The 21,633-nt window shown below is 48.5% G+C and overlaps 1 long non-coding RNA gene across 2 annotated transcripts; it reads right to left on the reverse strand.

Annotated features, from left to right (window-relative positions):
- Nucleotides 1-10,638: 10,638 nt before the first annotated feature.
- On the reverse strand, nucleotides 10,639-20,723 carry LOC113837397. 2 transcript variants are annotated; one of them, XR_004771303.1, is made up of 4 exons: nucleotides 20,505-20,723; nucleotides 19,903-20,124; nucleotides 15,410-15,635; nucleotides 10,639-12,397 (listed from the first exon to the last, which is right to left on the reverse strand). It is a non-coding gene; the product is annotated as an uncharacterized LOC113837397 (long non-coding RNA). The 2 variants fall into 2 exon arrangements; XR_003487971.2 differs by lacking the exon at nucleotides 15,410-15,635.
- Nucleotides 20,724-21,633: the final 910 nt, after the last annotated feature.

The raw sequence follows: 21,633 nt of genomic DNA on the forward strand, positions 1-21,633 counted from the left end.
ACAGGGAGCCTGTGCCTGCAGCCTGCACAGAAGGCTGTGCCTCTGAGTGGCCAGTGCTGCGTTGTATGCAACGAAGGGGGAGAAGACAGTCTCCCCATTCCAATTTGAAACAGTGTTGGTTTCCCCAAGGTTCCAAAGAACACCCCTTAGCGCCCCCAGTCCTGCCCTTCTGCATGTTGTAGTGGACCCTGGTGTCCCATGTGGCCTGGGGGACACCCAGATGCTACCGGCTCTGGCATCCAAGAGAAGATGCTGAAGGCGAAATGCTACGTTGGCGAGGACATCAGAGTTCTCATTTGAGAACCTCACCAGGAGCAGGGGCTGAAGCGTGTAGGTGACTTCTAGGCCTGAGGACCAGTGACATCATCAAAAATCAGCCAGGGTAAATGTATGGGGTGGGTCGAGGGTGCTCCTGGGGGACAGTAGCAGGGGCCATTGTGAGAACCTTGCATCTAGAGGCTCTTATAAGAGTTTGTGGGAGCACAAGGGATCCCCAGCAGCTCTCAACCCTGATTGATGCAAAGAATGCGGCTTGTTACATTCCCTTGGAGGTCCCTCCGAACTTGTCAGAGACCCAAGACCCAAATAGGGCCCAGTCTTTGCTTCCCTGAAGATCTCATTTGCTCCTAATTTTGCAAATAGAATTGAAGTACTGTTTCCTCATTCTCAAAGCCCTGCTTCATACACTATCAGAGGCAGGCTTTGGATGAAGGAGCACGGGCACCAACAGGAACCAGCGGGAACCAGCGGGAACCAGCGGGAAAGGCCACCTTTATAATATCCCCCCCCTCTCAGACAGTGGCCGAGATGGCAGGAGGGGCTGGAGTCTGGGACATGGTCTTTCACTCACTCTGTCTCTCTCCCTGTTGACTGCTGCAGACCACCTGTCTGGTGTCTGTGTGAATCCCCAGCCTCTTGAACGGCTTGCCTTCAATTGTCTTCACCTTGGTACCCATCCTGAGGTCACCCAGTTTCTGTCACCTCCCGGAACCTCTTCATCTCCCCTATCTTAGGTTTGAGAATGCTGCAACTCCCTGGCTTCCTCCCTCCCTTGATAGCACACTGGCTTTTTTATTATCCTCAGGACAAGGCCTCCCCAGGGCTCAGCTCTTCCTGTTATCCCCACCTCCCAGCTGCCTGAAATTCCAGATACTGAGACCGTGGGAGGAGACATACCCAGGGTGAAAGAGGACAGACTTCAGACTGTGCACAACCCTTCTCCCTCACCTCTTTCTCAGTCTTGCCTCATGCTTGGTCCTCTCAATTTAGCTGCTTCTACTCATTGCTCAGATCTCAGCTTTAATGCCATATCCCTGGGGACGACCTCTTCAGTCCACCTGAAAGAGCTTTAGGGTGACCGTTTGTGTGTCTCAGAGTCCCTGACCCTGTCTTGGTGTCAATGGTTTGTCTACAGGACCAACTCACCCTAGGGCCTCAGAAGTGAGATGATTCCAAGTGACGGACCAGGGGCAGCTGCTGAGGTCACAGAGCTGCAGCATGGGTACATAACTGACGTTTCCATACTCAGGGGGCGGGAGGGGGGGGGCATGGGTGTTGTTTTATGGAGGCTCTAGCGTCATTTCTCTGCCTTCCTCAGGGTTGGCTCTGTGCTCAGGCTTGCTTCCCTCATCCTGCTGGGATGACAGCTGCCGGCAATCATCACAGTTACCAGTTTTCTAAGTGACGTTTGGATGAGAGGCAACATCTACCATATCAAGATAGTCTTTCTGGGTGTGGTGGTTCAATGTCTGGAGCGGAACAAGGAGTTGGAGGCCAGTCTGGGCTTCATAGCAAGATCCTATCTCAAGAGGAGAGGGGAGAGGAGGGGAGGGGAGGGGAGGAGAGGAGAGGATAGGAGAGGAGAGGAGAGGAGAGGAGAGGAGAGGAGAGGAGAGGAGAGAAGAGAAGAGAAGGAGTGCCAGGGTCCTCTCTGATTGCAGCAAGCGATGCCCCGTGCTCACTCCTGATTGCTGTAAAAGGTCACGGCTATCATAGGGCTCAGCAGGTCCCAAGAAAATACGTGAGCAGAATATTTCAAAGCCCCAGTCTCCCTGTGGTTTTTGTCTCTGAGACCAAGTGGCTGTGGCCCGTCATCCTCTGTTGTACGTGACAAAGTTGTAGCTGGTGCAAGAACCAGCCTGCCTTTCTCCAGGGCTCCCTGGGAGATGACAACCAAGCTGCTAACAGGACCCCTGCACCAAAACCTCATTACCGCATAGAATTACCAACCTCCCTGTTTACCACTGTGCTAGGGGAACCTGGAATACCTTGAATTCTCTCTTCCTTGGGAGTCTAAATATCAATGTACCTGAAAATAAAGCAAATCTTCCCGAGCACCTGCCACATTTATTTGCTGTTATTTGCTGTTCTTGTTGTTCTAACAAAATATGTGAACGTAAATTAAAGGATGGGAGCTTTATTTGGCTTGCAGTTTAAGGGGTGTACTTTCTCTCCCAGTGGCTGGGGTAGTCTGTCCATAGCGGCCAGAACCTTCCAGAGCAGTTTATTGTGATGACCTAGAGCACGCAGAGAGCTCAGGTAGGAAACAAGCTCTGCCTATAGGCCTTTCAGACCCATCCCTAGTGGCCCCTCCTCCACCAGCTGGGTCTCTTGCCCCAAGGGTTCCCCCACCTCCTAAAACGGTCCCACAGCTGGGGACCAAGTGTGCGGATGCATGGACCTGTAAGGGACATTTCTCATCCAAACCATAACACATGGTGCTATAGACTAAACTGTATTCCTCCGAATTCCTGTACTGAAACCCTAACCCCCCAGTGTAATGTATTTGAAGACTGGGAATTTAAAAAGAGTATTTATTGCTGAATGAGGCTGCAATAGGCCTGGCAGAAATGGAGATATTTGCGTGTGTGGTCGGATTTGCCAATGATTGTGGTATCACTACGAGAGGGCCAGCATCAAGCATCCGCCTGCGATCTCACTGAACACCATTGGCTTTTGCCATCCAATGCAAGCTGGATCCAACCCTCCCTGCTCATCGTCCTCCCTGCCAATGGCAGGAAATAATAACTTTTAGTAGCACGTTGCATGATGGTATCCTTCATAATAAAATAGAATTTTCCTAGTGTGCCGCCCTGACATCTATACACACACACACACAAAGCCATACACACACACTCATATACATATACACACATATTCATGCACACACACATTCACACACTCACACACACTCACACACATGTACATATAAAGACATGCACACACACACACACTCAATACATATACACACATACATACACATTCACACAGGTACGCATATATACACACATACACAGCACGCATATATACATACATACATACACACACACACTCACACACACATATACACACACAAGCTTAGCCATGAGCTCTGCTGTCCTTATTTTTCAATTTTAAGTCTATGTGACATGTTAAGAAAAACATAGGAAGCAATAGTATAAACAATCTGACTTTGCTTTCAAAGGCAAAGAGCTCCCCACCGGGGCCGCCAAGAGGAAGAAAGATGTCTCCCACCAGGCTGGGGCATCAGCCTTTCTCAGGTTCCCCCACGGTTTCTTCAGTCATGCTAATGAACCATTTCCCAGCAGCCTTTGCTTTCATTCCCATTGTTTTCCTACCACAGTGCAATCGACTCGGGAAAAATATGTGTTAATTTCATATCTATCGCGGGTTTTCACGTCTCTCCCCGGAGCCGTTTTTAAAGGACTTGGAATTCCTATCTGAACATCTGGCTCCTTGAGCACAAACTTGAGTGATCAATCGGATATTCTCCACTCCACTCCGGCTCGGGCGCACAGGACTTGTGGTACCCCATCTACTCCTGGCTGCGGCTGACTCGGCACTCTGCTTTCTGGGGCAGTGGGCAACATCTCCGTTTCCTTTTCTCTGAGTGCCGTCCTCCCTGACCGACCAGGGGCAGAATTCACCAAGAACCCTTTCCCCTACTGTAAACACTTGCGTTGTTTTTCAGCCCCATTTTCTGCATAGATCTTATCGCGCTGTACACCTGGGTTGGCCTCAGACTTGGAGCAGTTCTCCCTCTGCATCTCAAAGGCAGGGCTTACAGGTGTCAGTCATCCACCACCGCCCTCCCGCCTTAAACTCTGAGTCTGCCGGCAGGCGCACCCCACTTCCTAAGGAAGCCAGGTTAGTGGGCCGACAGTCCAGGGAGGGAGACGTTGGCCATTACAACAGTCTCTTCTAGGTAGAGCTCTCCACGCAGCACCCCTAGAGAGAAGCCGCTCCAGGGCACAGTCTGGGAGCCTGAGGCCCAGATGCTCTGCTATGCTAATCCTCGGGGGGGGGGGGGTCTACCCTAAGGTCATGCGATGATGTAGCCACACCCATGTAGCAAGATAATTGCAGGAAGATCTTCCCAGAGTTTGGAACTATGCAGAACTGGGGTGGAGCAGGTGTGTCCAGGTGCCAAAACAGTCAACTGTGTGCGTCTCTTTTCCAATCCCACCTCCACTGGTGGCGAGTGTTGAGTACACCGGAAGCCTTGGCACATACATAAAGGAGGAAGACATGAAGGAGAGAAGGAAGAAAGTGTGTGTGTGTGGGGGGGGGGTTGGAAAGCCACCACACAGGGGGTATCCATCCCAAAGAAACCCCCCAAACAGTACATATCTGGCCTGTTTCTTTTCTCGCCCTTCCCATACCAGAGTGCTCACTTAACCAAACACAGAACTATCTCCTCAAGGGTAGGCACCTCCTCTGGGCTGTGGTGGTGCACAGCTCTAACCCCAGCACTTGAGAGGCAGAGGCAGGCGGATCTCATTGAGTTTGAGGCCAGCCTGGTCTACAGGGCAAGTTTCAGGACAATTAGGGCTGTTACACAAAGAAACCCTGCCAAAAAAAAAAAAAAAAAAAAAAAAGTAGGCACCTCTCCGATTCCCCATAGTTCCTTCTCACTTTTTCTTAGTGAATCTATGTTCCCTCTGTTTAAAGGAAATAAAAATGAACTCTGCTTTCAAATCTTTCCCGACGTAACTGGATGTGGTGGCCTAATCTCTGTAAGCAAGGGGATTGTCCCGAGTTCGAGGCCAGCCTGAAGTACAAGTTCAGCCCAGGTGAGACTCTGCCTGGCCACCCCCAGCCTATGGAGTTAGAACCTTCCCCTTCCCAGCCTTACTGTCCAGATAGAAACTGCCAGTGCTAACGGGGAGCAGGAGTTGCCCGACCTCTTCTGAAGGGATGTCTTTCAGCCCTCATTGGTAAGGATCGCCAGAGCTAATTGACCTCACTGGGTCAGGCAGCTCCTGTTGCCCCCTAAGTTTCCTTCCTTCCCTTTACACTATCCTCTCCGTGAATCTGTTTCTAATAACGCCACGGTCTAACAAGCAGGGCTCTCTGCTCACAATGGTTCTCAAGTGTCAGGGTCGGTACACATAGAGACTTCAGGGCGCAGCCTCCGAGCCGCTCAACAATGGTGCAGAGAGCGGAATTTTTTAATCAGCTGCCTGGGAGGCTCGGATATGCCCAGCCCAGCTCTGGTCTCCATTGAGCCGGCATTTGAAATCTACTGAAACCAAACAAAAACAAAAGAAAATACCCAGCAAATACGATAGGCTTTTCCTGAAGTTTCTGAGAGTCTGGACATAGCAGGGGTGAAGCTAAGAGACTGGGTGGTTAGGGCTGTTCTGGGGCTGAGAGCAACAACTGGGGATTCCTGCTCGTCACCCTCCAGCTCACACAATATGGCGTCTGGCTGACTTTAACTACCCAGGGACGGAAGGCTGGCTCTGCGGTACTGGAGGGGATGAGCTAATTAGCTGCCTTGTGAAAAGCTTAATTGCACCTCATTTTCTCCTTTGTCGTTTTCAAACAGAGCACAGTCTTCCGGCAGCGTCGGGATGTGCCCAGCTGCCCCTAATCAAAGGTGAAACACCACCATTCCCAGAGTGTCTTTGGGTGACATCCCAACTCCATCCGTAGACGCCTCCCTCCCATCTCCATGGCTCCTGAACTACACGGTAGGAATGAACCACCAAGGGAGCTTGTTAAGTAGCCAAAGTTCTGAGTGTCTGCCCCACCCCTCACCCCAGAGCCCAGCTGGTACAGGGTAGGGGTGTAGGAATCCCCTCATCTAACAAGCTCCCTGGGTGAATTTACTTCAGGGCGCTAGTTTTAAGTGCAAAGTTGTTCTGTGAAATGTCTGCCCTGCTGCCCCGAAGGGGGAAGAGAGTCAGTGAATCAGCGTTTTCCTCGGCTCTGGGTAAAAATAAATACTGTGTCCCAGGAACCAAACCATGCAATTCAGCTGAGGAAAGAGAGAGAGAGAGAGAGAGAGAGAGAGAGAGGGCCGATGGGGCCATCTGGTCAACCTTACTTCCTCTCAGAAAACCTGGATATGGCGAGCCACCAGGCAGCATCCCAAACAGGTGGGCTGTTCTCTGAAAGGGGAGGGGAACTGGGGTGGGGTGCAGAGGCAGAAAAGCCCCCAGCTGTCACAGCTGGATGGAAAATTCCCCCACTGAGACGATTCCAGCAGTTCCTTTTCGTGAGGGTAATCACCAAATTAAATGTTTTAATGACTGAAATCGCATATGCGTTTCTTTTGAGACCAGAGCATCGTAAGAACACGGGATCTACCCCCCCCCCCCAGGGCCAAGCTTGCTTCCAGGGAAAGGGGTGTCAGAGAGTCCATTTTAATTTCATTATAGAACAGGCTTGATAAATAAAGGCGCAAGACTGACGATGTATTCCCAGCCAGCTGTGATTTAATGAGCTCGGTTCAAAGCTTGGAACCTGCTAGCCACATCCATATTAATATGTCTCTGGGAGGAAAAAAAAATGACAGAGAAAGCGATAAACTGCTATTCCTAGTATTTGAAGTGTTTTTAAAATAGCTTGAAACGGCTAACACAGTGGGCCCAGCTGTTGCCTCCCTGCCTGTCACTCAGGAGTCTGTTGATCAGGCTCAGGTCAGGAGCCAGATCGGAGAGTTTGGAAGCTGCCCGGCAGCTGGGGTTTGTTTCTGGTTAGGAACCAGATTCCTCCCCAAGGCCAGAGCCAGGAGGAGTCTCTCCCCTCCCAGGCATTATCTTGAACTCCTCCTTGCGTAATCACTGGAGTCATGTTCATAATAGTCTTTGTGATTTCCATTTTCCCCAGTCATGAACATATGAAAACAAGAAAAAAAAATGTCTTGTTCTGTTTTGGGGTCCTAAAAAGAAAGGTGCTGGGTGAGCCTACGGTGTTAGCATGTACCAGAAGTCAGGGAGCAAACAAAGGGAAAGTGAGGAGGGTCCTTAGTTGGATTGCTTTGACCTTCATCGAGAAGCAGAGGAGAGGCAAGGCTCTGGGAGGACTGGGTGGGTGGGTGGGTCGGGGGAGATGAAGACCACAATGGACGCTAACCCTCTCCAGGTGAAGGTCGTCGCTCTATTCTGGACTCGAGTGAGCTGTTGTGTGTGTGCAGCTGGGAGGCTGTGGTGTGTTACAGCTCGGACTTTGTCGTCACTTACATGAGATCCAATTGGGCCAGGGACTTCAGCTCTTAGAACTGGAAACAGAGTGAAGATCCTAGGCCGGGCGTTGGTGGCGCATGCCTTTAATCCCAGCACTCGGGAGGCAGAGGCAGGTGGATCTCTGTGAGTTCGAGGCCAGCCTGGTCTACAGAGCAAGAGCCAGGATAGGCTCCAAAGCTACACAGAGAAACCCTGTCTCGAAAAAACCAAAAAAAAAAAAATAATAATAAATAAATAAATAAATAAAATAAAAATAAAAAACAGAATGAAGATCCTAAAATGTACTAGGGGGGCTAACTGAGAAAATGGAAGTCTATGCCCAGACAGGTCCTAGAGTGGAGGACTGGGGTGGGAGGAGGGGGTTGTTGTCGTCTGGGACATATTTGTCTGATGTGAAGTTTGCAGATGTTCCTCAATTAAACATGACATTCAGTGTCTGGCCTCCTGGACACCAGCATTTCATGTTAGCACCAAGTCATAAACCCCGGAGAGCTACAACTTGTCTGACAACGTGGAAAAACACTTCACTTCTGGTTTCCTGTGATGACCATAGCTAAATCTGAGTAAACCGTGTGACCCAGTTGGGTCAAGTCTCAAACCATGGAGAGGGGACTGTCGCCATGACCACTGATTGATTGACTAGGTTCCCACCTGGCTATGGGACAGGAAGGACACAGCGCAGACAAGCTCCAATTTCAGAAACCCAAGAGTTCCTAGGAGTTCCTAGGGGATCCAACCCCAGTCTGCTGACCTCACCCGACCTCAGTCTGTGCCCCTCCACAGAGAGGGGCAGCAGCAGGAAGGCCTGCTATGTAGCTGACCACACCGGGGTCCATCTCGGTGACTGCAAACCCCAAAAGCACAACCGGAATACGAAAGAGTAGAGAAAGATTTATCACCTGCGGCCTGCGGGGATGCTCTGGGGCGGTTTCCCACCAACACTGCTCTCCTTGGAGATGAGGAGATTCCACTCAGAGAGCCTGTATCCAGAAACACACTCCTGAGCCCAGCCCAGCACAAGGGTACGTTTGTGGGCATGCTCGGTTTCAGGCGTTCATTCTGAGCATGCTCAGTTTGAGGTCACCGGTCCAAAAAACGGAAAAGTGGCGGGGGGGTGGACACATGTATGGTTCGGTATTATAACGAGCCAGGTTTACTCCAGCCAGCCTGAAACGACGAGTCAGAGTGTCCCAGTGTGTGGACAAAGAGATGGTGACGGTAAGTTCAGGGAGCCCTCTTTTAAAGGGCTGCTCTGTGCGAGCCTGCTTCCCTTACTGGCTGACAAATCCAGCGCTACCTTCCAGGGTAAGGGCAGGGACTGAAATGATGCAAACCCGTGACTTAGTCAGGGTTCTGAGGCTGTGATAAAACACCATTACAGAAACCAGCGTGGGGGAGGAAAGGGTTTATTTCAGCTGATAAATACCAGGGCACCAGCCTAGACACAGGGGTGTTGGGGGGTGGAGAGGTGCCTTGGTCCAGACTTAGAAGACTTCCTAGGCGAGGCCTCACCCTCTCCGAGGAGCAGATGGGAGGAGAGGAGGGAGGGGAAACTGGGATTGGAATGTAAAAAAAATAAATTAATTTAAAAAATAAAATAAATAAATACCAGGGTACACCCCCATCACCTAGGGAAGTCAAGGCAGGAACCTGGAGGCAGGAGCTGGTGCAGAGGCCGTGGAGGAGTGCTGTTTACTGACTTGCAAAATTTTGTATTATTTTTGTTTTCAATTTACATTTCTTTTATTTTAAATATATTTTTTAAAGATTTTATTTATTTATTATGTATACAACATTCTGCTTCTATGTATATCTGCACACCAGAAGAGGGCACCAGATCTCATTACAGATGGTTGAGAGCCACCATGTGGTTGCTGGGAATTGAACTCAGGACCTCTGGAAGAGCAGTCAGTGCTCTTAACTTCAGCCATCTCTCCAGCCATTACATTTCTTTTGTATATGTTATTTGTTATCCCAACTTTTTTATTTGTTTGTTTGTTTTGGTTTTTTGAGACAGGGTTTCTCTGTGGCTTTGGAGGCTGTCCTGGAACTTGCTCTTGTAGACCAGGCTGGTCTTGAACTCAGAGATCCGCCTGCCTCTGCCTCCCGAGTGCTGGGATTAAAGGCATGCGCCACCAACGCCTGGCCCTGTTGTGCCAACTTTTAATAGAAAGGCCTTGTCAAGTTGTATTGCAATGTCCCTCCCCCACCCACCCCCAGTTTGGTCTTAAGGACTTGAGGCCTTGCACTGTCTTTGTGGTCAAGCACCATGGGGAATGTTGGGTCTTGGACCAGTGGGTTAGGGAACAATTAGACTCTTTCACAAGGCGACCGCTCTAGCAGAGTCGTGGGTACTGCCGGTCCTGGAATTACACAAGGAATTCCACCTGGAATTGTGCAGGAGAACAGACCACCAAAGTCTATTAACTAGAAACAACTTTATTCAAAAACACTGCAGGGGGAAAATACCGCTAACTGGAATTATTTGACTCTGAGGCCTCGAGGGAGGGCTACAAGCTCCTTTTTTTTTTTTATAGCCGAAGGTTAAACACAGGACAGAGAGTACGTATTGGGACCTGTGGCATTTCAGGCATCTCCGTGTCTTGAGACTTAAGCTAGCAATCTCCGGGCACCTCTGGATGGAGAGGGATCGAGATTTATGACTTCTGGTTACAAGGTGTTATTTTAAAATGTTTACATAGTCGTGGGTTCATTTAACTTGCCCCCCACCCCCACCTGGGAGAATGCAGGACGAAGGGTCCTAATACACTCGGAAACATGCGTGTAGGACATAAGCATAATTCCCCACACACACAGGAAAAAAAAAAAAAGTGTCAGGTGTGTGTGCCAGGTGACATATGGAGAACGGATGATAGACCCCAAAGGCCAAGGACTCTAAAGAGTGGCCTGGTGGCAGCCCAAAGCGCAAGCATCAGGTGAGGAACGAGGGTTGGGAATTTGTTTCATTTGAATCAGGGCTCACCCTGTGTCCCATCGTGGCCTCCGACTCTTGGGTTGTGTCCGGGGCTACAGGGGTGCCTGCCACCTCTTAGACTGGCCATTAGAATTTATTGTGGTTAAGCACTGTGGGCGTATGCTGGGTTAAGAAACGAAACAAACAAACAAGCCAAACTCCCACCATACAGGAAAAGGAAATGACAGGTGATGGGGTTTAAAAATGGAACTAATATTATTTATTTACAGGCAAACCTACAAAAGGGGGGCTGCTCTGACCCTCAAGACACAGAGAAGTTGTATAGATTTTTTTCCCCCAAAGTCACATAGTTGGCCATACTGTCTCTGAGACTCAAACACACACATGCACACTGTAAGCTCCGTGTGAGATTTTAACACGACAGCGGTTATCACAGCACAGACTTTCGCTGTGAGAGCGAGTTCTCATTCATTTCCTCAGTGGGCGAGTGTTTATTGAGCATGTACTACATACCTCTCTGCCTTTGCTGCAACACTATCAATTAGGAACAACACAGTTCCACTCTTGAATCAGGTGGAGTTCAAGGCCAGCTTAGTCAGTCTACAGAGCAAGTTCCAGGACAGCCAGGGCTACACAGAGAAACCCCTGTCTCGAAGAAACAACTACAACAACAAAGTCCTGGTCTGTACATTATCAGTCCCTTAAAACCAAATGCAGCACAGAAATTAAAAGAAAATGGAGCTGCAAAGATGTCTTGAGCGCTGGTCGCTCTTGCTGAGGACCTCGCGTGACGGCTCTCACACCCCCTAGTTCCAGTCACAGCAGATAAGATGACATCTTCTGACCTCTGTGGGCACCGGGCGTGGTGCACACGCATACATGCTGACAGACATTCATACACAGAAAATAAAAATAAAATCTTAAATACCAATAAAACCCGCTGGGGAACATATGTGCATTACTTCCATTTCTGATTGCCCTGACGAGGCACCCTGACAAATGAGGAGAGAATTTCAGATTACAATCCATCGTGTCAGGGAAGCCAAGGCACTTGACCCCACCTCAAGGCCGTGTCGACACAAAACCCACACAAAAGTGACATAACAAAGTATGCCACTGCTTGTTTTGGGGGTTTTCTGGACAGCTGGTGTTAGCCATTTTGTAATGACTAATAAGCCACACCCAGTATCCAATGTCTGCCATCATGGCCCATGCCAGATACCTCTGCCGGCCATGTTGTCTAACCGTAAAGGAAACTGGCACAGTTATAGTGGCTGTGCAGCCTCTAGGTCCACACTCTGTTAAGAGCCAGGTAGAAAATATCAGAGCCTTGCTCCCTAAAAGGTACAGTGGAGTTTACCGTGTAAGCACTTACATGATGTCTGCACAAAATTTATGCTGACAAAATTCAAGATGTAATTAGCATAATCTTAAAAATACTTTTTTTTTGCCTACTAATAGGAGGAATGAAATTCTTGGAGAGGATAATATTTTGCTTAACTGGCTCAGAGTTAGTAACACCCATCATCAAAATCTGTGCCAAATTAGCGGGGTTTTTTGGCAGGGGCTGGGGTTTTTTGTTTTGTTTTGTTTCTTGAGAAATGGGTTTCTCTGTGTAGCCCTGGCTGTCCTGGCACTCTGTGTAGACCAGGCTGGTCTTGAACTACCAGAGATCCACCTGCCTTAAGAGTGAAAGTGTTGTCTCTAATTCATAGTGTTGCAGCAAAGACAGAGAGGTAGGTATATAGTACATGCTCAATAAACCCTCAGCTGCCTCCCGAGTGCTGGGATTGAAACTGTGCACCACCGTAGCCCAGTGGAAAAAATTTCTTTTAAGTTCTGTGGGGAAGGGTGCATAGCTGGAGAGATGGCTCAGGTGTTCATTGGCTGCTTTTCCAGAGGGGCTGGGATTCGATTTCCAGCACCCACATAGCAGCTCACAACTGTCTGAAACTTTAGTTCCAGGGGATCCAACACCTTCTTCTGGCTTCTGAAAAAATAAAAATAAAAAGTCTTGTTCATTCTAAGCATGTACAGAGCTTTGTTTTTCTTGTCAGTGTGCCTAATGACCCAATGTAATAACTATTGCTATCATAGTTGGTCAATGTGATTCTTGGCTAGAATAAGTAGTGTAGATGATTTAAAGTATATGGGAGTATGTACATGGGCTATATACAAGTGCCCCACTAGTGTGTGTGTGTGTGCTTGTGCTCTTTGGTATGGATATTTGTGTTCATGTATGTGGATGCCACAGGTGGATATCCGATGTCTTCTTGGCCTTATTTCAGAGATAAGGTCTCTGAAATGAGACTAGTCAGCCAGAGAGCTCAGGGGGTCTGCCTGGCTCTACCCTAACATTGGCACTACGGTGAATGTGGCCGCACCCACCTTTTGTGGGTGCTGGAGGTCTGATCTCAGGTCTTCATGTTTGAACAGTAAGTGCTTTACCCACTGAGGCACCTCTGCTGCCTTGGTACCGTTGAGGACTTGTACATCCTCAGGTTTGGGTACTCCGGGGATCTTGCAACTGATGTCCTTAAACTGCTAAATTTAAGTTTTTCCATGAGATCTCCGAGCCATTCAAGGCAGCATGGAACCTGAGGAGGTGTTTGTGGGAGCCTCTGACTCATAGGTCGATAGGCAGAAGTACCAGGGGCCCAGACTACGGCTGACATCCAAAGTTGAGGTGTCCTGTGGGTCTGGGCTGCTATGTCCAGGTCGCCAGTGTCAGAATCAAACTCAGTTAAGACAGCAATAACCACCCTGGCACTGAGGATTTAGCTGTAGCACTTGCCTAACATGTGCAAGCTTTGGTTTCCCTTCCCAGCACCAGGAAAAGGCAGAGTAACGCTTCCTGACTTCAGGTCAGCCAATGCCACGATCCACACTGACAGCTTGTGCTGCATCAACAATTCAAAGTATTTTGTAGGGAGAAGAAGCGTATTTGGGCTTAGCATAAATATTGATTCACAAGAAAAGTCGTAACTCTAGCTCTGATTAAGAAGATACACTTTAGAGCCGGGTGTTGGTGGCGCACGCCTTTAATCCCAGCACTCGGGAGGCAGAGGCAGAGGCAGGAGGATCTCTGTGAGTTTGAGGCCAGCTGGTCTCCAGAGCGAGTGCCAGGATAGGCTCCAAAGCTACACAGAGAAACCCTGTCTCAAAAAAAAGAAGATACACTTTAAAGGTTAAGAAAGCAATTCTAAAATAGACAACTAGTGCCATGTATAGTCTTTCTGAAACTGGCATCTGTGTTGGTTACTTTTTTTGTTGCTGTCGTAAAATACCATGACCAAAGGCAACTCAAGAAATAGTTTGTTTTGGCGTCTGTTTCCAGAGGACTAGATGTCCATGGAAGGCATGGCGGCAGGCGGCTAGAACAGGAAATTGATCACATTTCAACCATATACAAAACTCAGAGAGCTTGAACTAGAAGCGGGGAGAGGCTATAAGCTCTCAAATGTGAGAGCCTATGCGTGTAAGGGGCAGGACGAGGGGCATTTCTCACTCCAGCCCCCATAGCATCTTTCTGCAAGACAGGCGAAGATGAACAGATTGGACTACTGTTCAGAATGCCTGCATATCAAAACAGCAAGAACTACCCTAAAAAAAAAAAAAAAAAAAAAAAAAAATAAACCCACTGAAAAATTCGGGGCAAGAAACCAACAGTGATATGTCTACAATGCAAAGTGTCCCTCAAATCAAACAGAAGACAAGTCCTCTGAAGGCAAAGACAAGCCATAAAAAGAAACCAACCATATAGAAACATAGTATTTGACTCTCAGGTCATAAGAGAAGCAGAAAATGGAAAAACTGAAGTACTCTAGGTATAAGGTCAACCCGAGGCACTTTTCATCTCTAGCGGGTTTCCCTATGCCCAGCCTGCACCTCCATGACTCCTCCCTTTGTTAGACACCCTTCACTCACACCGTTTTGGGGCCACCTGTTTCCCGTCAGGCCCTTACTGGTGCCAGCAGCATGTAGCAAGCCAGAGATCTGTTGACAAGTTCTACATACAAACTCATAAATAAGCTAAAACTTCAACAATCCAAATAACCCCAACAAGACGCTGGTTGAGCAAATTATTATACCTTGGTTCAGATTATAAAAATACATTAGAAAAAGAAAAGAAGGAAAATCTATTAGTCATCTTATTGTATGTGGTGATACATTGCTTATGATCTAATAAAGCAATGTGTCTAGTACTTGGGATCACACACCTTTAATCCCAGCACTAGGGAGGTGGAGACAGGAGTGAGATGGTTGGGCAGAGAGAGGAATATAAGGCCAGGGAGGATTGCAGTCTGAGGCTTGGTGGAGAGCAGCTCAGTCTGCATTGCGCTCTGGGGATTGCTGGAGACAGGATCACCCATTTTGGCCTGAAGTAGAGGTAAGAGCTGGTGGCCGGCTGCTTTGCTTTTCTGATCTTCAGCTTGAACCCCAGTATCTGTCTCTTTTTTTGTTTTGTTTTGTTTTTTTTTCAAGACAGGGTTTCTCTGTGGCTTTGGAGGCTGTCCTGGCACTCACTCTGGAGACCAGGCTGGTCTTGAACTCACAGAGATCCGCCTGCCTCTGCCTCCCCAGTGCTGGGATTAAAGGAGTGCGCCACCACTGCCCGGCTTATCTTTGGGTTTTTATTATTCGTGCTACAGTTGTAGAAGATGAAGATGGTTACTGATGGAATGGAGCAGTTGTTATTTTTGTAACTGGGAAAAATGCATGCTTTGCCTCTGTGAAAGGCAAGCCTCGTGAGAATGAATCGGGTTAGAAGCATGTGATCCCTTGTGCTCTATAAACTGACTAAACCTCGTAGGCCAGGCAGGGCTCCTTGGCTCTTTGGGGAAAGGGTGGACTTTAAGGATTACGGATCCCCTGCTGTTTGCACCTCAGAGCCCAGAGGTGTTGTTGCTTTCTGGACAGTTCAGCTTCTACATAACTAAAGGAACAAAGAAAAGAAATTCAGTCATGTGACCCACCCTTCCAAAAGAGCAAGGGTACTGACCCGGACCCCTTCATCCCCAGATTTTCAGAGGCTTGGCCAGCTTCCTGCTCCTAATTGTCATCTCAGTCACTGCTCTGGGCTGGTTCAGGCTGGGCTGGTCTCTCCTACGGAGGGCGGAGCAAAACTGCCGTCCGAGTTAGCCTTGCTTCTGGTTTCCCAGCTTTCTTCTGAGAGGGCTTCTCCTGACCCAATTCCGTGAGCTCTGGCATTTGTGCGAGGTCGAACACTATGTGAAATGACGTGAACTTGTTTTCCTTTCTCCAGCGGGAATCTGGAGCCGCTGGTTTGTTCTAATTTTCTTGTTTTAGTTTCTAATCTTTTCTCTAATGGGTGCTCAGCTGCTTCGTTGGTAACTATTCGAAGTTGGTTCTTTGTGTTAAAAACAGGCTGAGAGAAAGTTTGTTCCTCCCCCTCCACCTCCCTGTCTTCTCTCTCTCTCTCTCTCTCTCTCTCTCTCTCTCTCTCTCTCTGTCAGTTCTTCTTTCTGATGTAGTCTCAGATAGCCCAGGTTAGCCTCATACTTACTACATAGCCAAGGATGACCCTGAACTTGAACTCCTGACCACCCCCACCCCCAGAGGAGCTCACACACCTGCACCACCATGCCTGACTATGTCCTTCTGTAAAGTTGCTCTAAAAACAATATTTATTTCGCTATGATGTTCTGACAAATGGCCACTAACTTGGCAGCTTAGGACGACACAAATTTATGTGCTGATTTTAGAAGCCCCAAGTACAGAATAGATGACTCATCAAAGCCATATCCTCTCCAAAAGCTCTGGGGGAGAATCCTTGCAGATGTTAAATAAAAACTGGAGGTCAGTGTTTGGACTACGCCACGCCAGGATCCAACAGACAAGACTAAAAATGTGCAGTTGCTCATGTTCAAGCTGTTAGATGGGCACTAAAGTAAAAACTTCTGGTCAAGACAATAGACCTCTGGCCTGCATAGAGACCTAGTATTCTGCCTGGGGGAGTGAGTCATATGGCCATGGGAGAATCCCTCAGAGAGGAGAGGCTGCCCTAGAACCGGTGGACTGTCTTAAGCAATGCTAAAGAGATGGGTGGCATAATTGTCTCTTTTCTGGATTTTCAAGACAGGGTTTCTCTTTATAACCCTGGTTGCCCTGGAACTCACTCTGTAGACCAGGAGAGCTGACTTGTCCCAGGGTGAGAGAGAGAGTCAGTAACTTCTCCCTCTCTTAACTGTTGTACACCAATTCTGCTATTGGTTATTTGTTGGAGTTGTGTATGTACAGCCCACGATTTTGTGTGTGGCTTGGCTTTACTAAGCCCATCCTGGCTTCAAACTTGGGATTCTCCTGCTCCAGCCTCTTCAATACTGAGATTACAGCCATGGTCCCCAACAACTGTTGGGTGTCACAGTTTGAATGGAAAAGTATCAGAGAACATGGGGACATGTTTCTAAATGACTACACTACTCCACCAGTGAGGTGGGAAGCTGGTAGCTTTAGCCTAAAAATCTGATCAGGTTGTTTTAGTCTATTTTGTGTTATGCAAAGGGAAGCCAGGGCTGATACACAGAGAAACCCTGTCTGGAAAAAACAAAACAAAGAAACAAACAAAGAATTTCCTGGAACTCAGTCCTACCCTCCAAGTGTTAGTAATGTTAATAATACTATTAATAATAATAATAATAATAATAAAGCAACAAACATTTGCTGGGCACAGGGCGTGCCAGGCACTGGAGGTTACAGAGTGTTACATGAGGCAATAGTTTTAGACTCTGGTCTTGCACCAGACTTCAAAGACAAGGCTGAAGATCAAAATGGAGTTAAAGTCACCAAGTGTCACCAAGCTGAGCTGTTTGTCTGACCTTCTGAGAAGTCAGCATCAGACAGACAAGAGACAGATTTCTCAAACAGGCCCGTTCTGTCTGCCTTAATCCCCACACAAAAGCCTAACCACAAGTAACCTGATGGAATTTACCAGACCATTCCCTGTTGTTCTGTGCTCTCCGTGCCTGTCTTGTTTCTGTCCATACCACCCACCCACCGCCAGGCATTTTCTGTCTGTAAAACCAACCTCTTCTGCTCAAAATAGCACATTCCATTTTCTGAAATGACACGTTTCCCATTGTTGAGAATAAAGCCAATGTAAAGTGTAGTCTTTGTCCTTTTGACAAAAGAGGATGGAGGCCCAGCACCACCGCTGACCAGCACAGCGGTTTATAAGACTCCAGGAAAAAGACATTTATATGTGCACGGTCTGATTAGCCTGGCCTAACGTGTGGGGCTCTGGGCTGACCCTCGGCACTGCCAGGTAAGTAAGTAAATACATAGACCACAACTAAGACACAGTCTTGGAGAACTGGGCTCTAAGACACTTTTCCACAATTAACTTTCTCTTGGCTCCTTGTCGGTTGTCAAAACAGTCTTGTTTTGTTCTATTTGAGGCAAGGTTTCCTCACGAGGCTCACGCTCACCTTGAGCTCACTCTGTCTTCTAGCCCGGCATTAAGGTGGTGACCCTCCTCTCTCAGTTTCCTGAAGGCTGTGGTCACAGGCATGTGTCACCATGCTCAAACTGGAGCTTGCTGCTGATGGTGTTTGTTAAATATTAAAATGTTGGGAGGGTTTTTTGTTTTGCTTTTCTTTCAAGAGCTTTCTGAATTGGACTAAAGAGAGCTTTTCATGTTTCTCAAAAGAGACCAGATGCCACACAGGGCAGGATGGCACAGCCACACTGACAGCATGCCCAAAGCTGAATGACATCAAATGTAATTTTCCAACTTAATTAAGCCTGAAGCCCACAAATACTCTTTCTCTCTAACCACCCTTTACGACAGAAAACAAAAATCAAATGACTTGAAACAATGAAGAAATCCTGCAAAACAATTTAGGGTTTTGTTGCAAAACAGCGAATCCTCCAATGTCAGTTAAGAGCAAAAAATAAAAAAAAAAAAAAGACCACAAAAGGCTCCTGCCTTCCCATGTACTGCAATAGAGTGACGAGCAGTGACTTCCTGCAGCCGGAAGAAATCTGGGCCAGGACTCGCCTGTCTGGGGAGCTTCCCCTGGGACCTGTGCTAACAGCTCGGCCATAGGCTGCTCAGTTTCAAAGATTCCCTTCCTTCCCAGGCCCCAGAAACAGCACTGCCTTTTCAGATTTCTGAGAATCGCGGTAGTGTTGTGGTTTGAATGAGAATGGCCCTGCAGGCTCGTAGTAGATTTGAATGCCTGGGCACCAGGGAGTGATACCAGTTGAAAGTATTAGGAGGTGAGGCCTTCTTAGAGGAAGTGTGTCACTGGGGGTGGGCTTTAGGTTTTTAAAAGCCCAAGCCAGGCCCAGTGGCTCTCCTTGCTGCCTACAGATCTGAATGTGGAACCCTCAGCTACTCCTCATCTCCCATGTCTGTCTGCATGACGCCATGAGGATAATGGACTAAACTGTAAGCAAACCCCAATTAAATGCTTCCTTTTATAAGAGATACCTTGGCTATGGGGTTTCCTCACAGCAATAGGACACTGACTAAGACAGGCAGCAGGTAGGTTTGGAGATTGTTTGCTGCCTTTTTGTTGTTGTTTTGTTTTTGCTTTTTTTTTTTTCCAAGACAGGGTTTCACTGTGTAGCTTTGGAGCCTGTCCTGGAACTCACTCTGTAGACCAGGCTGGTCTGGAACTCACAGAGATCCGCCTGCCTCTGCCTCCCGAGTGCTGGGACTAGAGGCGTGCGCCACCAACGCCCGGCTTGCTGCCTTTAAGTGTGGTCACTGCTTAGCACCCACTCAACCCAGACCCCTGCCTCTCTGCCACGTAATCACCATTAGAAGTTTCATTCACATGAGATGTTTGTGGGGGAGCAGCCGGCTTTGGGTTGGTTGTACACTACAGGACACAGTGCCAACTGTTTATCATCTGGGGGAATTTCTTTCAAGGCTTTGGACCGCCTAAGGAGCCCTGCATGGACAGGGTTCCTCCTCCTCCTCTCTCTCTCTCTCTCTCTCTCTCTCTCTCTCTCTCTCTCTCTCTCTCTCTCTCTCCACTTCCCTTCTTTCCTTTCATCCACCTGCCTCTGCCTCCCGAGTGCTGGGATTAAAGGTGTGCACTGCCACCGCCCAGAAAATTCTAGGAAATTAAGGCCAAACTACTTTTTAGAGGTCAAAATGAAGTCTCTGAACAAACGTTTCTCTTTTTTAATTCAGACAGGTCTGTGGCAGAGCCTGTGCTGTGGCAGGGGCTGTGGCAGGTCCTGTGGTGGGTTTGGGAAGAGGTGTGGGGGAAGGTGGCAGGTGGCTGGTATATTGATCCCTGCTACGTAAGTTCTGTGACGCTGGTGCTTTTAAACAGGCCGTGGTCTATTTTCAAAAGCGTCACTTCCAAATGTCATGGAAAAATAGCCAATCGGTCGGAGACGTCACAAGGATCCGCCCACGGGGAGCCCTGTCTGACACTGAATCAGAGGCCTCCCCACCTTGTCGTCCTTTGATCTCCTCAACTCCCTGCAGTGCTCCCTCCCTCCAGATGTGCTCACCTGCGGTTCCTTTGGCTTTCTCTCCTATCTCTCAGCAGCATAGGGTGTGGCTGGAGACCGCGAGCACGCTGGTGCCTGAAGTGGACGCAGGGATTCCCGGTGTAGACCTATCTACTCAGGTGAAGCAGGGGTTGTTGGCAAGGTCACAGAAAAGGAGACCAAGCTGGTCTGAAGAGCTGGACTCGGCATCGATTTAAGCATGGGCCTTGATGGAGAGAGGTGCTGAGAGAAAGGATAGCATGAAACCAAGCGTTAGTGTAGACCTCTGTCGTCACTAAGCACACACAGACACACACGCATGCACACGTGTGCTTGAACAAAGTCTTCCCATTTTCCGTTTTTTTTTTTTTTCTTTGCATGTTCTAGAACCACAGTGAGAAGTTACCTTTTGGTTTGTTTGTTTGTTTTTAAGGTTTTCCAGACAGGGTTTCTCTGTGTAGTCCTGCTGTCCTAGAACTCACTCTGGAGACCAGGCTGGCCTTGAACTTACAAAGATCCGCCTGCCTCTACCTCCCAAGGTATATGCCACCACCGCCCACTGAGAAGCTAGCATTTTTACAAATTGGCTCTTAAAGACTCAAATTCAGGCACTCTTTATTTACCTCGATGTGAGTAGGTGATCCAGCCAATAGACTTTCGAGTTGCTCGGTCCCGGTTTCCCCACCCCACCTGAGAAAGAACAGCCACTGCCTGCTGCTCCACACAGCTCTTATCCCCGGGCCTGGCACTCACTGCAAGATTAATGTTGCCTGTTCAAGCTTGTTCCCTAGCTTCCTGCCCATTGATTGACTTCCTGTTCCGACATGTAGGCACCAGTCAAGTGCCAGCAACCCCCACCCCCCCCCCTCCAGGCTGGGATCTCCCGGCCAGCCAGAGCTAATTGCTCCCTCTGGGAATTCTGCACCGCCTTGACACTTTGGCAAAGAGGGATGTGAAAGTGACTAAGACAATGCTTAAATGAATTTCTAATCTGCAGGGAGAGAGGGAAATGGGTGTGTAGGTGAAGGAATGACCCCCCCCCCCCGAAGGGGAGGAAGAAAGGAAAAGCAGAGGTGACGTGGAGACAGCCTCGGGGTCTGAAACTGAAAGTCAGCCCTGTGAATGTCGGCAGCCCCTTCTCCAGACGCTTGTTCTAAAATCGATCATGCTTCTTCAGTTTTTGTTTTTGAAGTTTTGTCATTTTTATATAGTAGATGTTTCCAACATGTGTGTCGGTTAAGGTTCATTTGGGGAGGAAGGTTCACTGTGAATTACGAGACGATGAATCCACTCCAGAAAATGGGTTTCCCACAGTTTGGAGGAGAAGTAGGGAAGGAGAGGTCAGGAGAAGGGAGCTGGAGAGTCTTGAAAAGATTCCTAAACCAGGCCAGGCCCACAGGACATCTGGAACCCAGGCCCATCCCGGCCAGTGTCTGGAGAGCGGCTGTCTCCTGTAGTTGCTATCCCTGTGAGTTCACAGCCCATTGACGATGGCAGGCCTGGGCTACGGTTGTTGGCAGAGCTGGCAGACAGGAACAGCTGGTGTTGGAAACCAGCCCCCCAAACACACCAGCCTGCCTTCAGTGACTCAGGACCAGTAGCTACGTCATCACCAACTGCCGTACCCCTTAAAAGGCCCCCACCACCATAGACCACTCTCCTGTTCTCCCACTTTCTCTCTCATGCCCCCCCCCACCACCAATAAATCTCTTGTGTGTGATCTGCTGCCTTTCTTTTCAGCATTCCTTGGCC

The sequence above is a fragment of the Cricetulus griseus genome, chromosome 10, assembly GCF_003668045.3.
Source record: "Cricetulus griseus strain 17A/GY chromosome 10, alternate assembly CriGri-PICRH-1.0, whole genome shotgun sequence".
NCBI lineage: Eukaryota > Metazoa > Chordata > Mammalia > Rodentia > Cricetidae > Cricetulus > Cricetulus griseus.